Source organism: Pteropus alecto, unplaced genomic scaffold (assembly GCF_000325575.1).
Source record: "Pteropus alecto unplaced genomic scaffold, ASM32557v1 scaffold312, whole genome shotgun sequence".
Classification (NCBI taxonomy): Eukaryota; Metazoa; Chordata; class Mammalia; order Chiroptera; family Pteropodidae; genus Pteropus; species Pteropus alecto.
Window position 1 is genome coordinate 1,984,577 of NW_006433948.1, and position 18,185 is coordinate 2,002,761.

Below are 18,185 nucleotides of genomic sequence, written 5' to 3' on the forward strand. Positions count from 1 at the left end.
TATCCACCTGAAAGACTCATACATATACTTCAATACTCAATGCAATCATCTTCTCTGTGGTGAAGCTTTCCCTCCCTTCCCTTCTCTGCCATGCCTCACCCTTCCCTGCCCTCCTTTACTCTCTTTAAGCAGAATTGGCTATTCTATTCTGTGTCACCCATGCACTTTGTACATTACTTCCATTGTAGCATTTATCACACCATCATATGATTTTCTTTTTCACAGCTGTCTCCTTTATTAACCTACTTGAGTGGAATGATAGTATTTTCATTCCTTTAAAATTTACTCTAACTTGTACCTGGCACATAGCAGTCACTTCCAAAACATGTATTGAATGAATGAATCTTAATAGCCTCAGTGCCTAGCACAGTGTTCAATAAATATTTGAACAGGCATTCAATAAATATTTGTTTAGCCAACAAATAAATGCTTAAACCCTTTTCTCACTGTTACGGTGCTCTCTTTCTAGGTATTTCCAACTTTTTCAAACACATCCTTTAGTGGGAGTCACAAGTGTCTCTGAGCCAGCTTGTGCATCTATTTTACATAGCAAAGGGTTACTTTCAATGGAATAATACTATTACCTAAGGAAACATGGCTAGAGGAGAGACGCTGTATCACGCTGGGAAGAGCAAAGAAGGGTAGAACATTTACCAGTACCTAACAGACTTGAGTATATATAAAGGTAACTCTTTCCATAGCTAAGTATTTCTGTGGCAATAATTCCAAAACTTGAGTAGCCATGACAATTTTTCGGAAATAATTCTCCATGGGACTCTGCATGTCTTGTGAGTAGAGGACTTGACTGCCTATACTCCAGACTCTTTTCAAGGGTGTTTGCACAGCAAACACACGTAGAAGATATAGTATCTCCTTTTAGCAAAAAAGATAGGTTTATTTCCGTCTCATAGAATAAAGATAATCTTTCCTTCTAGAGCAAAGATCAGGCATGCTTACTGCCCATTATAAAATATTTAGTTTCCCTAAACTTGCTGTTTTTCTGTAACACAACTTATTGCATGTGTTTGCATCACTTTGCCCTCTTCATGTCATCCTGTGAGAATTAGGAAATGGGAAACTGACACACATACTAATACTCTGACTACTGGTATTCCTAAGTAATAATAATATCTATAAAAATCATCATCATCATCATCATCATCATCATTATCGTCATCATCGTCATCATCATCCCTGTTTCTGACCCAGGAATTTCATGTTTTCCGCCAGCATTCATGAAAACATGCCAGACTAGCTTGCTAACTTGCAAGCTGAGTAAAATCTCATACCCTTCATAGTTCTTGACAAGAATCACCTAGAGAGCTTGTTTAAAATGTAAGTTCCTGGGTTTTCTCTCAGATTATGATTTAATGGTTCTAGAATTAGGCCCAATACTATGCATTTTTGATAAGTGATTCTGATGTTGGAAGCCCTTAGACCTTCCTTGAGAAGCATTATCTTTAGGATTACGCTTAGGTTTGACTATAGACAGAAGATAGTACTTCCTTCATGGAAAGACATAAAGTAGCATGTGAGCTCCTTTGGCAGTTTTTTTTCTGGTTCAAAAGAAACTGTTAAAATAGAATATACCTCCTCCCTATAAGCAATACATGAGAGATAGTTATACACTGGCTAGAGTTAAAATGAAAGAAATAGATACACCAGAATAAACTCATATTTTTTTCACTAGACTCAATTGCTTAATCACTGTGTAAATTGAACTTTTCTTTCTCCTCTGAGAAAAAGTGAGAAGTGATTCTTACATTCACATTTAACTATTTATTAGACTGGTTCCTCTAGCCTGAGTTTCAACAAATATTTGTTGAATACCTATTATGTGTTGAGCACTGTTCCAGGTTTCAGAAATACAGTAATGAATGAGACAAAAGTCCTTGCTTTTGTGGAGTTCATATTCTAGTGGAAGGACACAGATACTAACCCCACAAATATCTCACATATTTTCAGATGACGAAGAAACTAAAACCAAGTAATGAGATAGAAAAGACTTGGTAAATATTGAAGGACATTTTAGCTATAGTTGTCAGAGAAGGACTTTCTGAGAAAGTAACATTTGAGTTGAGATAATATTAAAGGAGAACTCATAGCTCAAGCTGCCAGCCTGCCTGCTAGACACCTGCCCATTTGTAGAAACTGAAGAAACATGAAGACTCTTTAGCCTTCACAATCAGCCTCTTTCAGCTCCTGCCAAGCCTGAAAATACATAAGGAGCTTCTTCTCACTGGTGGCTGTAGTTCAGAATTAGACTGCTTCTCTAAGGACATGATCTGATATGTCTGAGGAAATCCTTACCTTAAAGAACTTGGCTTCCTTCATTTGATACATATTTAAGGAATACATACCTATATCAAGAATTATTCTAGGCACTGGGGATATAGCAATGAATAAGAGAGACCCCAAACTCTTTTGGAGCTTCTAGTAGCTTCTATGGCATTTGCTAATTTGAACTCTGCCACCCTCACCAACTTAGACCTTACCTAATCTGTCTCCCTAGGTTAAAAAAGGAACTGGATCATGTCATAATTTCCAACTGTGGGTTTGGATCCTCCTCAAACCAGACCAATCCCTGGAATCCAGAAACTTCTACTCAAATTTCTATGCTTATTACCACTATGAAAATTCTACTGTTCCTGGTCCCCTGACTCGAAATTGGCTCTCAAAACCAGTGCAAATAAGATCTTAATTAACCCCATCCTCTTGGACCCTGAGACTTGGACTTTTAGTCATCTCCCTTCTTCATGTTGGACCCTGTACTCCAGAGGTTCCCTTCTCCTGTCACTGCCTGCCAATCTACTCTGTCCTTTCTACTTGCTAAGGTCCCAGAATGTCTGTTGCTGTGGTTATGACACCGAGTCCAGAAGTGCTTCTAGCTTGCTTACTCATTGCCTGATGATCAAAGCTAAATGAAAACAAAGACAATGGAGGCAGCAGTGTCTGCATCAGCAGCTCCTCTCCAGTGAAGGTTCCTTCTAACCAGGGAGAGGTTGCTCTGGCAACCAAACTTCCCATGTCTAACTTACTCTAATCCCTTTCTTATCAACTTTTATTACACTTGAATGAGTTTTCTTTCCTGAGACAAGTTTCTCAACCATTTTTATAACCTGCTTTATGGTACCAATTAGTCTTTTCTTAAAGGAAAAAATCTTTTTTTTTCCCTGAATGCTTTTCAGCAATTATTTCAGTGCTTATTATATGTAAGGCAGAATGCTAGACCTTGGTGGCAGATACAAAGATGGAAATAAATTTATGATGTATGAGAAAGAACACTGCATTTGGAATCAGAATACCTGGTATTGTTAAATAACTTTTTAAATTTATAGGAGTCATACAAACTCATGATCAAAACTTAAAACAGTACAGAGAAGTAAAAAATAAAAGTACTCTCCTTTCATTCCCATTTTTCACATATAGTAATATTTTTGTGTGTTCAAGTAATTTTCTGTACATATATAAGCATATATGTATTTCTTCTTTTCCCTCACAAATGGGATTATACTGTCCATAAAATCCTGCTATTTATTGAACATTTCTCTATCACATTGTTTGTAATTGCATAGTATTACATTGTATGGATATACAGTCCCCAACTAATGCCCATTTATTTGTTTGAATTGTTTTATTACAATGAATTTGCAATAAACATCCTGGTACACATATTTTGGTAGAAGTCATAGTATTTAGGTTAAATTCCTAGATGTGAAACTGTTGGATTATAGGTGTGCACATTTAAAAATGTGACCCTATACTGCCAAATTGCTACTTAAAAATAATTGTATCAATCTACTGTTTTGACAACAGTAAATAAACGTGTCTTTTTTCCCAGGAAAACCTGGTTTTGAATTTTGTTACTTTCTAGTAGTGTGACTTTGGATAAACTTAACTTGGTTAAATTTCCATGTTTTCTATGTAGAATACAAAAAGATTAAATGGACTGGAACATTAATATGGGGCCACTAATAGTGCTTGTTTCTACCAGACAGAAGGAGATAACTCATAATTCACAAGGCATTGGATAGAGTACTTAGGAAGGTCTTATCTAGGCAATGGGAAATAATTACACCGAGATTGAGTACTATTCTAGACTTACATAAAAAATAAAAGCAAGACCTCTAGGAGTCAAACTTTTTCCAAATAACAACTGCATCCCAGAGCAAACTTCAAGTACATTTACAGGAATACAAATATATGCAGCATCCAACAAGGTGAAATTCAAAATCTGGCATCCAATCAAAACCTACTGAGCACGCAAATAAGCAAGAAAACAACCCATAATGAGGAGAATAATCAGTTGATTGAAACCATCCCAGAACTGATACATATGTTACAATTAACAGAGAAAGACATATGAAAAAAATATTATAACTATTATTACATATGATCAAAGAATTTACTAGAGATATGGAAGATTTTTTTAAAAAGACCCAAATTGAACTTCTAGAGATGAAAACTACAATGTATGAGATTAAAACTACATTGGATGGATTAACAATAAATTAGACACTGGAGGAAAAAAGATTAGTAAACTTGAAGGCACAACAATAGAAATCATCTAAAATTAAATACATCGAGAAAAGAGAATTTAAAAAGTTAAAAGAGAAAGAGTGAACTCTAGGACAACTTTAAGTAATATAATACATATATAATTGGAGTTCTTGAAAGTGAAGGATGGGCCCAGAAAATTTTTGAAAAAATAATGGCCAAAATTTTCCAAATTTGATGGAAAATATAAACCCCCAGATTCAGAAGCTCAAAGAGCCTTAAGAAATATGAAATATACCAATGCACTAGTCAACTTTCTCAAAACAAGTGATAAAGAGAAAATATTAAAAGCAGCCAGATGGGAAAAAATAAATACATTAAATGCAGAAAAAAATGTTAACGGCCAAAGGAAAAAAAGACACATTACATTTAAAGGAACAAACAATGAAAACAGACTTGTTATCATAAATATGCAAGCAAGTAGATAGTCAAGTAACATCTTTTAAGGATTGAAAGAAAAGAAATCTGTCAATCTAGAAATCTTTGTCCAATAAAAATATCTTTCCAAAGTGAAGATGAGGTAGCCTTTTCAGACATACAAATGTCAAACTAATTCATAACTGATTTGCACTGTAAGAAATATTTTTAAAAATATTTTAGGAAGAAGGAAAATGGTATGAAGTAGAAATATAGAATGAACCAAATGGAATGAACCACAAGGGATGAATAGCACAGAAAATAGTAATTACATGGATTAATATATAATATTTTACTTATGATTTAATTCTAGTGAAAAGATAATTCAGCAAACAAAAATAAAAATAATGTATTGAGGGATTTATAATATACTTAAAAGTAAAATGTATAACAATAACACAAAGGCCAAAAGGAGAGAAATAAAAATATATTATTTTAAGGTTCTTATAGTATCTGTGAGGTAGTATAACATCACTTAAAGGTTGATTGTGATAAGTTAAAGAAGTACACTATAAACTCTAAAACAACCTATAAAGTAACAAAACAAAGAGTTCTAGCTAATAAGCAAACTAGCAAAAGAGGTAAAATGGAATCATAAAAAATAGTCCAAAAGAAGGCAGGAAAAAACGTAGGAACAAAAACTAAATGGAACAAATAGAAAATAAGATGCTAGATTTAAGGCTAACTGTCTCGGTATTTAGTCACATTATATGTGAATGGTTGAAGCACTCTAATAACAAGGCAGAGAAAGATTGGATAAAGTAGCAAAACCCAATCATGATTACTATTTTTAATATCGATTTTTTCTAAACAATGCTATTCTTTATTATATTTTTGACATGTTTAAAATGATTGCTTATTATGATTTTTTATTATTATTTTTAACTTTTAGGGCTCTCATTTATTTTTTATAAACTCATTTGTGGTAAGAACACAACATGAAATCTAATTTCTTAACAAAATTTTTGACAAATAAAAGTATATATTTAAGGTATGCAACACGATGATTTGATGTATATATACACTGTGAAATGATCACAATCAACCTAATTAATAGATCTATCACATTGCAAAGTTACTTTTTTGATGATGAGAACACTTAGTATTTACTCTTTTAGCAAATTTCAAGTATACATTATTATTAACTATAGTCACCATGCTATCCATTAGATGCCCAGAACATATTTATCTTATAACTGAAACTGTACCCTTTGACCAACATCTCCCCATTTCCCCCTCCCCCAGCTCCTGCCAACCAACATTCTACTCTCTGCTTCTATTAGTTTGACTTTTTCAGATTCGACATATAAGTGGAAAAAGAAAGGCTATTTGTATTTCTGTGTCTGGCTTATTTCACTTAGCATAATGTCCTCCAGTTCATCCATGTTGTTGCAAATGGCAGGGTTTCCTTCTTTCTATGGCTTAATACTATTCCATTATATATAAAACATTTTCTCTATCAGCTCATCTACTGACAAACACAATGTTGTTTCCATGTCATGGCTATTGTGAATAATGCTATAATGAACATGGGAGAGCAAATTTATCTTCAAGAGAGTGGTTTTATTTCTTTTGGATGTACACCTAGAAGTGGAATTGCTGAGTCATATGGTAGCTCTATTTTTAATTTCTTGAGGAATCTCCATACTGTTTTTCTATCATGGCTGTACCAATTTACATTTCTACCAACAGTGTACAAAGGTTCCCTTTTATCCACATCTTCACCAACACTTGTTAATATCTTGTCTTTTTGATAATAGTTACCCTAACAGATCTGCAGTGATATCTCATTGGCGATTTGATTTACATTTCCCTGATGATTAGTGATGTTGAACATCTTTCCCTGTCTTTTGGCAATCTGTATGTCCTCTTCACAGAAATGTCTATTCAAGTCTTCTACCAATTTTTTAAGTTGGATTGATTATTTTTTTGTGTTAAGTTGTAGGAATTTCTTATATATCTTGGATATATACCCCTTATCAGATATATGATTTGCAAATATTTTCTCCTATTCTGTAAGTTGCCTTTTCATTTTGTTTTGCTGTACAGAAACTTCTCAGTTTGATATAGTCCCACTTGATTATTTTTGCTTTTTTTTGCCTGTGCTTTTGATGCTATTACCAAAAAATCAGTTCCAAGACCAATGTCAAAGAGCTTTCCCCTATGTTTTCTTCTAGGAGTTTTATGGTTTCAAGTCTTATATTTAAGTCTTTATCCATTTTAAGTTAATTTTTGTATATGCTGTAAGATAAGGGTCTAATTTCATTCTTTGGCATGTAGATATTGTTTTCCCAGTACCATCTATTGAAGAGACCTACCCTTTCCTCATTGTATATTGTTGGCACTCTTGTCAAAGTGTAGTTGACCATATATATGTGTGGGTTTATTTATGGGCTCTTAATTCTGTTCTATTGGTCTATGTGTCTGTTTTTAAGCTAGTGCAATACCGTTTTGATTATTATAGCTTTGTAGTATAATTTGAAGTCAGAAATATGATGCTTTCATCTTTGTTCTTCTTTATTAAGATTGCTTTGGCTACCTATGGTCTTTTGTAATTCCATCCAAATTTTTGGATTGTTTTTTCTATTTCCGTGAAAAATACCATTAGAATTTTGATAGGGACTGTATTGACTCTGAAGGCATCGATATCAGAAAGGAAAAAGTGAAATTGTCTCTATTTGCACATGATGTTATCTTACATATATAAACCCAAACACTCCACCAAAAAAAAAAAAACTGTTAGAACCAACAAATGAATTAAGTAAACTTGCAGGATACAAAATCAACATACAATAATCAGTTGTATTTTTATACACTAATGAAGAACTATCGGAAAAAGAAATTAAGAAAAAAAATCCCATTTACAATAGCATCAAAAAGAATAAAATACTTAGGAATATATTTAACCAAGGAAGTGAAAGATATGTACACTGAAAATTATAAGATATTGATGAAAAAATTGAAGAAGACACAAATTAATGGAAAGATATCCTATCTTTGTGGATTGAAAGAATTAATATTGTGATAACTTTTTTGATGTGTCAATTTGGCTAAGTTATAGTCTACAGTTATTTGAACACTAGTGTAGATGTTGCAGTGAAGATATTTTGCAAGTGAAACTAAAACCCCTAATCAGTTGATTTCAAGTAAGGGAATTTTTCCTGGATTATCTGGATAGAACTAACTGAATTCATTGAAAGAGCACAAAAGCAGACCTGAGATTTCCCTGGGATTGAGAACAATTTCCACCTGTGGATCACACCTTTGGCTGGTATGACTGTAGAGTTCCATCATGCTCATGATCTTCCTGACAAGTTTCAGTCTGTTCCAATGGTTCTAATCTTCCTGCAATCTTCCTGTTCTGACTGCCTACCCTATGAATTTTGGATCTGCTTAGTCAGTCCTTACATAACTTCACAATTGTATGACCAGTTCTTTGTTCTTTCTCTCTCTCCCTCTTTTCTTCTCCTTCTCCCTCTCTCCACATCCCCACAGACATACACATGCATACGTTCTACTGGTTCTGCTTTCTAATGTCAGTCACCCCAAGTTTCCTAAATCATCCCTCAGTTTGAGTGTACACAGTTGTATCATTTTTATGATCCTATCTCCTCCCTTACCCCAACTTCTGAAATCCTTCCACTATGCTCCCTGGAATTTGTGGACAATCATCACTAAATTCCCTTCATCTTCTCACTTAACTGAAATAAAACTCTTTTCTAAGGTCTTTATTCTCCCTGAAATCCTCTTAAATGGTGCTGTCTTCTCACCCATACCTCTGTGATCACAATACCTGGAGATAGAGGAGATGTCCTTCACATTGTCACTTCTAGGACATTCTCTTCCCTTTGATATAATCTCATGTCATCAGATTATATCACCCACTATCTGACCTCAGGACACTGACCCCTGGATCATTCACACTTAGTCCTTGAAGATTTTAGCATCTGACTCACTGTTGTTCCCTCTAACACTATTCCTGTCATAATTCTTGGTTATTTTGGTATTCATATAAATGACCTTTATAATAGTCTGTGCTCTCAGTTCCTTGACTTCTCCTTTAATGATCTTATCCTCAACCCTACTTTATGCGCTAACCCACATGGCCATACCATTGACCTTATAATTACTAAAAATCTACTATTTTTCTTTTAATTCAAGCATCTCATTTTTCAACTGCCACCTCCTTTTTTCTAACTCATTCTTTATTATTCTCCCACTCTAACAATACTCTGGCCCTATGCATCGAATCTACTATTCATTCTTCTTTATGTCCTCATTTTCCTCCCTACTCAGGATAAATTCCATGGTCAATCATTATAGTAATGCTTCTACATATGCTCTCAATTCTTTTACCCCTCTCTCACTTCTTATTCAAATGGCTAAACTTCAAGTCTGGTTAAATCCAACTCTCCACCTATTATGCAACTGTATAATTGAATTTGGAAAAAACACACAATCATGCTGACCATTCTCATTTTATGTTCATGAGAAATATTGGTCTGTAATTTTCTTTCCATGTAGTATCTTTGCTTGGCTTTGGTATTAGGGTAACACTGACCTCATATTATAAGTTGGGAAATTCTCACCCCTCTTTTATTTTTTGGAAGAGATTGTATGTGTTCGATATTATTTTTTTCCTTAAAAGTTTAATAGAATTTGTGAGTGAAACCATCTGGACCTGGAAGGATTTTAATACAAATTAAATTTCCATAGCAGATATTAGAATATTCAGGTTATCTACTTATTTTTAAATGCATTTGATAATTTGTATCTTTCAAGAAATTGGTCCATTTTATCTAAGGAGTCATTTTATGGACATAAAGTTGTTTGTAGTATTTCTTCATTATAATGTCTGAAAAGCCAGCCACCATTAAAATGGCAAAGCACAGAGTTATTGCCAATAATCTTAAAAAAACAAAATGGAATAATAAAAATTATTTTAACAGTCCAAAGGAAGGCAGAAAAAGAGGAAAGAGGAAACAAAAATCAGATGGAGCAAATAGAAAACAAATAGCAAGATGACAGATTTAAATCTATGCATATATAAAATTACATTAAATAAAAAGGACCTCAACATGAGTGAAAAGGCAGAGATTGACAAATTGGATTTTAAAAAAGCAATATTTGCTGCCTATAAGAAACACACTTTTAAGTATAAAAATATGAATAGATTATAAACAAAAACACAGAAAAAAGTATACCATGGTGACCCTAGTCTAAAGGTTTATGGTGTGTCTATTAATATCAGATAAAAATAGATTTTAAAGCAAAAGATATTACTAAGAATAATGAAGTTTATTTTATAATGACAAAGGGTTCAAGTCATCAAGAAATAACATTCCTAAATGTTTATGCATCTAATAAAAGAGCTTCAAAATACATGAAGCAAAAAATGTTAGAACTACAAAGAGAAATAGACAATTCCATGACTTTGTTTAGAGATTTTAATACCCCTTCCTCAACATTGAGATAAGTGAAAAATCAGTAAGGGTATAGAAAATTTAAGGAACACTATAAACCAGCTTTACCTAATTGATACTTATAGAACACTCCACCCAATGACAGAAGAATACTCATTTTTTTCAACTGTACATGGAACATTCATCAAGCCAGACATATTCAAGGCAATAACAGAAACCTTAAGAAAACTTAAAAGATTCAATTCATACAAAATATGTGCTCTTACCACAATGAAATTAAATTAGAAATCAATAACAAAGACATCTGGAAAAACTTCCAAATACTTGAAAACAAAATAACACCTTTCTAAATAATCCATGAGTCAAAAAATAAATCTGAAGAGTAATTAAAATATATTTTAATCTTAATGAAAATGAAAACAGAACATATGAGAATTTGTGGAATAGTATTAAAGCAGTAAGAATGAGGAAATTTATAGTACTAAAACACTTCTATTAGAAAAGAACAAACAAACATGACAGAGACCCATAGACATGGACTATGGATTAGTGGTTATCAGAGGGAAGGAGAGGAGAGGGTAGATAAAGGTAGAAGGGGTCAAATATTTGCTGATGGAAGGAAATCTAACTTTGAGTGGTGAATACTCAATGCAATATATATATATATGACATACTATTGAACCGTACACTTGAAACATTTAATATATTAATCAATGCCACCCCAATAATTTTTAATTAAAAAGAGCAAAAGTTCTAAAATCAATGACCTCAGCTTCAACTTTAAGAAACTAGAAAAAGAAGAGCAAATTAAACCCAAAATAAGCAGAAGAAAGGAAATCATAAAAAATATCTGAGTGAAAATCAATTGCAGAAAACAGGGAAACAATAAAGAAAAATCAATGAAACTAAAAGCTAGTTCTTTGAAAAGATCAATAAAATTGATAAATGTCTAAGCAGACTGATAAAGAAAACAAAACGAGGGAAGGGGGAGATAGGGGAAAAATTTAAATCATTTTTTCAATTAAAAATTAATTAATTAATTAATTAAAAGAGAAAACATTCATTTACTAATATCAGAAATAAGAGAGGTAACATCATACAGATGCCCCAAAATGTTAAAATAATAATGGAGTATTATGAACAACTGTATGCCCATAAATTTGACAATTTAGATGAAATGGATAAAATCATTGAAAAAAACAAACTGCTAAAGCTCATATAAGGAAAATTAGATAACCTGAATAGCCCCACATTAATGAAATTGAATTGGTAGTTAAAAACCTTCCTACAAAAGAATTTTAACAAAAAGGAAAATTAATAAAAAAAAAAAAAAAGAAAGAAAAGAGTTTTTAAAAGGATAGAAAACCTTCCCACAAAAAAATACCAGAACTCAAATGATTTCACTGGTGAATTCTACCAAAACTTTCATGAAGAAACAATAACAATTCTATACTATTTCCCAGCTCATAACAACTGATAACAAAATATTTTCTAAGAGACCAACATTACCTTTATACAAAAGTTTTCTAAAAAAATTTTAGTAAATTGAATCCAACAATATCAATATATAAAGAGGCTAATAATATATAATGATGAAGTTGCATTTATCCTAGAAAGACAGAGATGGTTTAACATTTCAAAATCAGTCAATGTATTTCATTACATTAACACACTAAAAAGGAAAAACCATATGGTCATTTTAACAAATACAAAAAAAAAACATTTGAAAAAATTCAATATCCATTTCTGATAAAAATTCCCAGCAAAGCATGAAGAAAAGGGAGCTTCCCTCAACCTCATGAAAAGTATCTACAAAAAACCTACAGCTAGTATCACAGTTATTGATGAAAGATCAAGAATGGGAAAAAGAATGACCACTTTACCCTTCTATTCAACATTATACTAGACATTCTAGCCAGTGCAATCAGGCAAGACAGAGAAATAAAAGACATCAGTCTACAGCCATGCCATCCTGAACAAGACCGATCCCGTCTGATCTCGGAAGCTAAGCCAGGATCAGGCCTGGTTAGTACTTGAATGGGAGACCACTTAGGAAGTCCAAGTGCTGTAGGCGTAAAAAATAAAAAATAAGGGATCGTAAACTGACAAGGTCCTTGCAATTTATGAAGTCAACCAAGGGTTGCCTCCCCTTAAAAAAAATGAAATAAAAGACATTGATTGGAAAGGAAAAAGTAAGATTGTCTTTATTCACAGACATAATCATCTAAGTATAAATTCTGATGGGACTTTCAGAAAATCTCCTTAAACAATTAAGTGTGTTTATCAAGACTGCAAGGTACAAGATCAATATATTAAAATTATGTTTCTATATACTAGCAGTGAAAAATTGATAATCTAAATTAAGAAAGCAATACCATTTTCAATAGCAACAAAATACTTACTGATAACCAATTCAATAACTAATCCAAAATACTTAGAGATAAATCTGACAAAAGATGAGATAGATCTGAACTCTGAAAACTACAGAACATTTCTAGTAGAAACTGAAGAAGACCCAGATAATTGGGGAGATACATGTTAATGGGACAGAAGACTCAACATTAAGATGTAAACTCTCTCTAAATTAATTGATAGATTTAAATGCAATCCCAATCAAAATCCTTAAAAGCTCTTGTGGAAATTGAGAAGCTGATTCTAAACTTTATATGGAAATGCGAAGAACGTACAATACCTAAACCAACTTTGAAGAAGAAAAAAGTTGTAGGGCTAATATTGCCTGACTCAAGACTTCTTTTAAAGCTATAGTAATATAAACATAGTGCTATTTGTGCAAAATAGATAAATAAATCAATGGAACAAGATCAAAAGTCTAGATATAGACTTAAACATATATGGACAACCAATTTTTGACAAAGGTTGAATAGGAAATTTAATGAAGAAAGAATAATCTTTTCAATAAATAATGTTAGAACAATTGGATGGATATCTTTATGCAAAAAAAAAAAATTCCATCCCTACCTTGCACCTATAAAAAGATTAACTCAAAATGGATCATAGATAGACCTACATATAAAACTTCTAAAGCAGAAAAAAAAACCTTTGTGAAACTGGGTTGAGCAAAAATTTCTTAGATATGACACCAAAAACAAAATTCATGAAAAAATTAATAAATTGGACTTGATAAAAAGGGAAAACTTCTGTTCTTCAAAAGACATGGCAAAGAAAATGGGAAGACAGCCCACAGAATGAGAGAACATATGGGCAAAGCTTATATCTGATAAAGGATTTGCACCCAGAATATATAAAGAACCATTAAATCTTATCACTAAGAAATGAACAACCCAATTAAAAATGTACAAAAGACATGAACAGACTTTTTACCAAAGAAAATATGTGGATAGCAATAAAGCATATGAAAAGATGCTCAACATCATTAGTCATTGGAGAAATGTAAATAAAACTGTAATGAGATACACACTATTAGAATGGCTAAAGTTAAAATTCTGACCATACCAAGAGTTGGCAAGAATGTGGAGAAACTGGAATTCTGATAGGAATGAAGGTAAGTGATACAACTATTTTGGAAAACAGTTTGGCAGGTTCGTAAAAAGTTAAACATACATTTGCCACTCTTAAGTTTTTACCCAAGCGAAATTAAAGCATGTGTCAAAATAAATACTTGTACATGAATATTCATAGCAGCTTTATTTGTACTGGCCAATAATTGAAAACAACTCAAATGTCCTTCAATTAGGGAATAGATAAACAAACTATGATATGTCCATACAATAGAATACCTCTCCAGATTAAAAAGAAATAAACTATCCCATATGATTCCATTTATGCAAAACTCTAAGAAGTGCAAGCTGTTGTATAATGACAGAAATTAGATCAGTAGTTGTCTTGAGACAAATGTGAATGGAGAGGGATTACAAAGGAGCATTAGGAAACTTTGAAGGGTGATGTATATGTTCTATACCTTAATCGTGGTGGTGTGTATATATATCAAATCTTATTAAATTGTATACTTTAAATATGTGCAATTTTGTTATATGGCAATTATATCTAAACAAAGCTGTTAAATAATCCCAACAGGATTGTTTTAGATGTAAACAAGCTTATTCTAAAATTTATATAGAAAGGCACAAGACCTAGATTAACTAAAGCAATTTTGAAAAAGAAGAATAAAATGGAAGGAATCACTCTACTCAGTATTAAGGCCTACTAAATAGCCACAATAATCAAAATAGTGTCATAATGGAAGAATTGACACATATATCCATAGAAGAGAATTAAGAACCTAGAAATAGAGCCACTTAAATATACCCAACTGATTTTTGACAAAGAGACAAAAACAATTCAGTTGAGGAAGCATAATCTTTTTTCACAAATGATGCTAGAGCAGTTAATTTTCCATAGACAGGAAAATTAACCTCTATCTAAACCTCATACCTTTTACAAAATTAACTCAAGGTAGATCACAAGCTTAAATGTAAAATGTAAAATTAAATTTTATTAATTTAACTAATTAAAACTAATTCCTACAAAATTGGGGGGAGGATAGAGAAAATCTCCAGAATATATGACTAGTTAGAGTCCTTAAACTTTACACTGAAAGCATGATCTGTAAAAGGAAATATTTATAAATTGGACTTTATCGAAGTTAGAAAAAAATATTTGCTCTGTGAAAAACTGTGTTGAGGATGAAAACACAAGCTACGGACTGGGAGAAAATATTTGCGAATCACATATTTGAAAAAAGGACTTGTATCTTGAATATATAAAGAACTCTCAAAACTTAACAGTAAAAAAATCCAATTAGAAAATGGTTAAAAGACATACAGATGGCAAATAAGCTCATGAAAGTATGTCAATATCACTAGCCATTAGGACAATAAAAATTGTTTGTATGAGAGATCACTACACACCTATCAGAATGGCTAAAATTTAAAAAAATGTGACAATACCAAATGCTGACGAGGATTCAGAGAAACTGGGTTACCCATATGTTGCTGGTAGAAATATAAAATGGTAGAATTCACTCTAGAAAACAGTTTGGCATTTCTTATAAAACTGAACATGTGAGTACAATACAACCCAGCAATTGCACTCTTGGGCAATTTTTTTCCCAGAGAAATGAAATTTATGTTTACACAAAAGTCTGTACATGGCATGGCGACTATAGTTACCAATGCTATATTATGTATTTGCAAGTTGCTAGGAAAGTAGATCTTAGAAGTTCTCATCATAAGAAAATAATAATAACTATGAACTATGTGTGGTGATGGATGTGAACTAAACTTATTATGGTAATAATTTTGCAATCATACATATATCAAGTCATTATGTTGTCCACTAAAAGCTAATACAATTTTCGTCAATTTTATCTCAATTAAAAAAAAAACCCTGTACATGAATGTTCACAGAAGCTTTATTTATAACAGAAACTGGAAACAACTCAGCCTTCAACATCCAGAGAGCATTCATGTGAAAAATTAAACAAACTGTGATAATCCATACTATGGAATACTATTCAGCAATAAAAAGGAGTGAACTATTGATACAAACAACAATTTGGGCAAATCTCCAGTAATTATCCTCAGTGAAAAGCCAACCCCAGAAGGTTACATGCTTTCCGATTTCATTTATATAATATTCTTTAAACGACAAAATATGGAGAACAGATTTGTGATTGCCAGGGATTTTGGATGGGTTGGGGAGGGTGTTTGTGGAGAAGATGGGGTGTATAATTTTAATGGGGCATCATGAGAGATCCTTGCAGTGATGGAAATGTTCTTTATCTTGACTTCAGTGGCAGATGCAAGTACCTACACATGTGATAAAATTGCATAGAAGTAAATAGACAAGCATACACACACACACATGACTAAATCCAAGTAAAACTGGTATATCTGAATAAATTTGCTCTTTCCACCACATCTGCAGTTACTTCCTCCACTGAAGTCTTGAACCCCTCAAAATCATCCATGAAGGTTGGAATCAACTTCTCTGAACTCCTGTTAATGTTCATATTTTGACCTCTTCCCATGAATCATTAGTGTTCTTAATGGCATCCAGAATGGGGAATCCTTTCCAGGAGGCTACAGCCTTATAAAGTGTGTTTCTTAGATAATAAGACTTGAAATCACTCCTTCATCCTTGGGCTACAGAATGGACGCTGTGTTAGCGGGCATGAAAACAACATTTATCTCGTTGTCTATCATCAAAAGAGCTCTTGGGTGGCCAGGTACCTTGTCAAAGAGCAGTCATATTTTGAAAGGAATCTTTTTTCCTGAGCAGTATGTTTCAACAGTAGGCTTACATATTGAATATACCATTTTGTAAACATATGTTTACAAAACATATCACCCAGGCATTAATGTTTCATTTATAGAGCACAGGCAAGTAGCTTTAGCATAATTCTTAAGGGCCCTAGGATTTTCAGAATGGTAAATGAGCACTGGCTTCAATTTAAAGTCGCCAGCTGCACTAGCCCCTGAGAAGAGTCAGCCTGTCCTTTGAAGCTTTGAAGGCAGGCATTGACTTCTCCTCTGTAGCTGTCAAGGTCTTGGATGGCATCTACTGCCAATGTAAGGCTGTTTTGCCTCTATTGGAAGTCTGTTCTTTAGTGCAGCCACCTCCATTCTTAGCTAGATCTTCTGGATAACTTGCTGCAGCTGCTACATCACTTGCTGCTTCATCTTGCACTTTTCTGTTATGGAGACGGCTTCTTTCCTTAAACCTCTGCCAGCTTCAAACTTTCCTTCTGCAGCTTCCTCACCTCTCCAGCCCTCACAGAATTGAAGAGAGTTAGGTCCTCGCCCTGGATTAGGCTTTGGCTTAAGGGAGTGTTGTGGCTGGTTTGATCTATCCAAACCATTAAAATTTTCTCCATATCAGCAATGAGACTGTTTTACTTTCTTCTCAACTGTGTATTCACTGAAATAGCACTTTTAATTTCCTTCAAGAACTTTCCCTTTGCATTCACAAGAAGCCCAGTTTTTGGCCTGTCTCAACTTTTGGCATACCTTCCTCACTAAGCCTAATCGGTGAGTTCAAGTGAGAAATGTGTGACTTTTCCTTCCATTTGAACACTTAGAGGCCATTGTAGAGTTATTAATTGGCCTAATTGCAATAGTGTTGTGTTTCAGGGAATGGGGAGGCCCAATGAGAGGGAGTAAGCTGGAAATGACCAGTTGGTGAAGCAGTCAGCATGCACGCATTTATGATTTAAGTTCACCATCTCATGTGGGTGCAGTTCATGGAGCCCCAAACAATAACAATAATAACATCAAATATCACTGATCAAGGATCTCCATAACAAATATAATAATGATGAAAAAGTTTGAGATATTGTTACAATTAGCAAAATGTGGCACAGCAACACAAAGTAAGCAAATACTGTTGGAAAATGGTACTGATAGACTCGTTTATGCAGGGTTTCCATAAACTTTCAATTTGTAAAACCTCAATATATGTGAAGCACAATAAAATCAGGTGTTCCTGTAATCTCCTGAGTCTCTATTTTCTGTTGCTATAATTTTCTTATTTAGTTTTTTTTTTAATTTTCAAACTCTAGTTTGGCTTGGCTACGGTATCATACCTTCCTATTAGACTGTAAGATCAGATTGGGGTGAGGAAAGGGTACCAACCATCTAATATCTAATAGATTCCAGCTGGAAAACTGCAGAAAACTCCTTATTTGGGGTGCTTGTGAGTATGCAAAATAAGTTGTTCATCATAGCATAATGGAAAGAATGTGGACTTTTCAATCAGGACAGATCTGGACTTGAATCCTAGTACTACCATTTATTAGCTACGGGACAT

At 33.2% G+C, this 18,185-nt stretch overlaps 1 pseudogene; it reads left to right on the forward strand.

Annotated features, from left to right (window-relative positions):
- Positions 1-12,351: 12,351 nt before the first annotated feature.
- On the forward strand, positions 12,352-12,471 carry LOC112477182 (annotated as a pseudogene).
- The last annotated feature ends 5,714 nt before the right edge of the window (positions 12,472-18,185 follow it).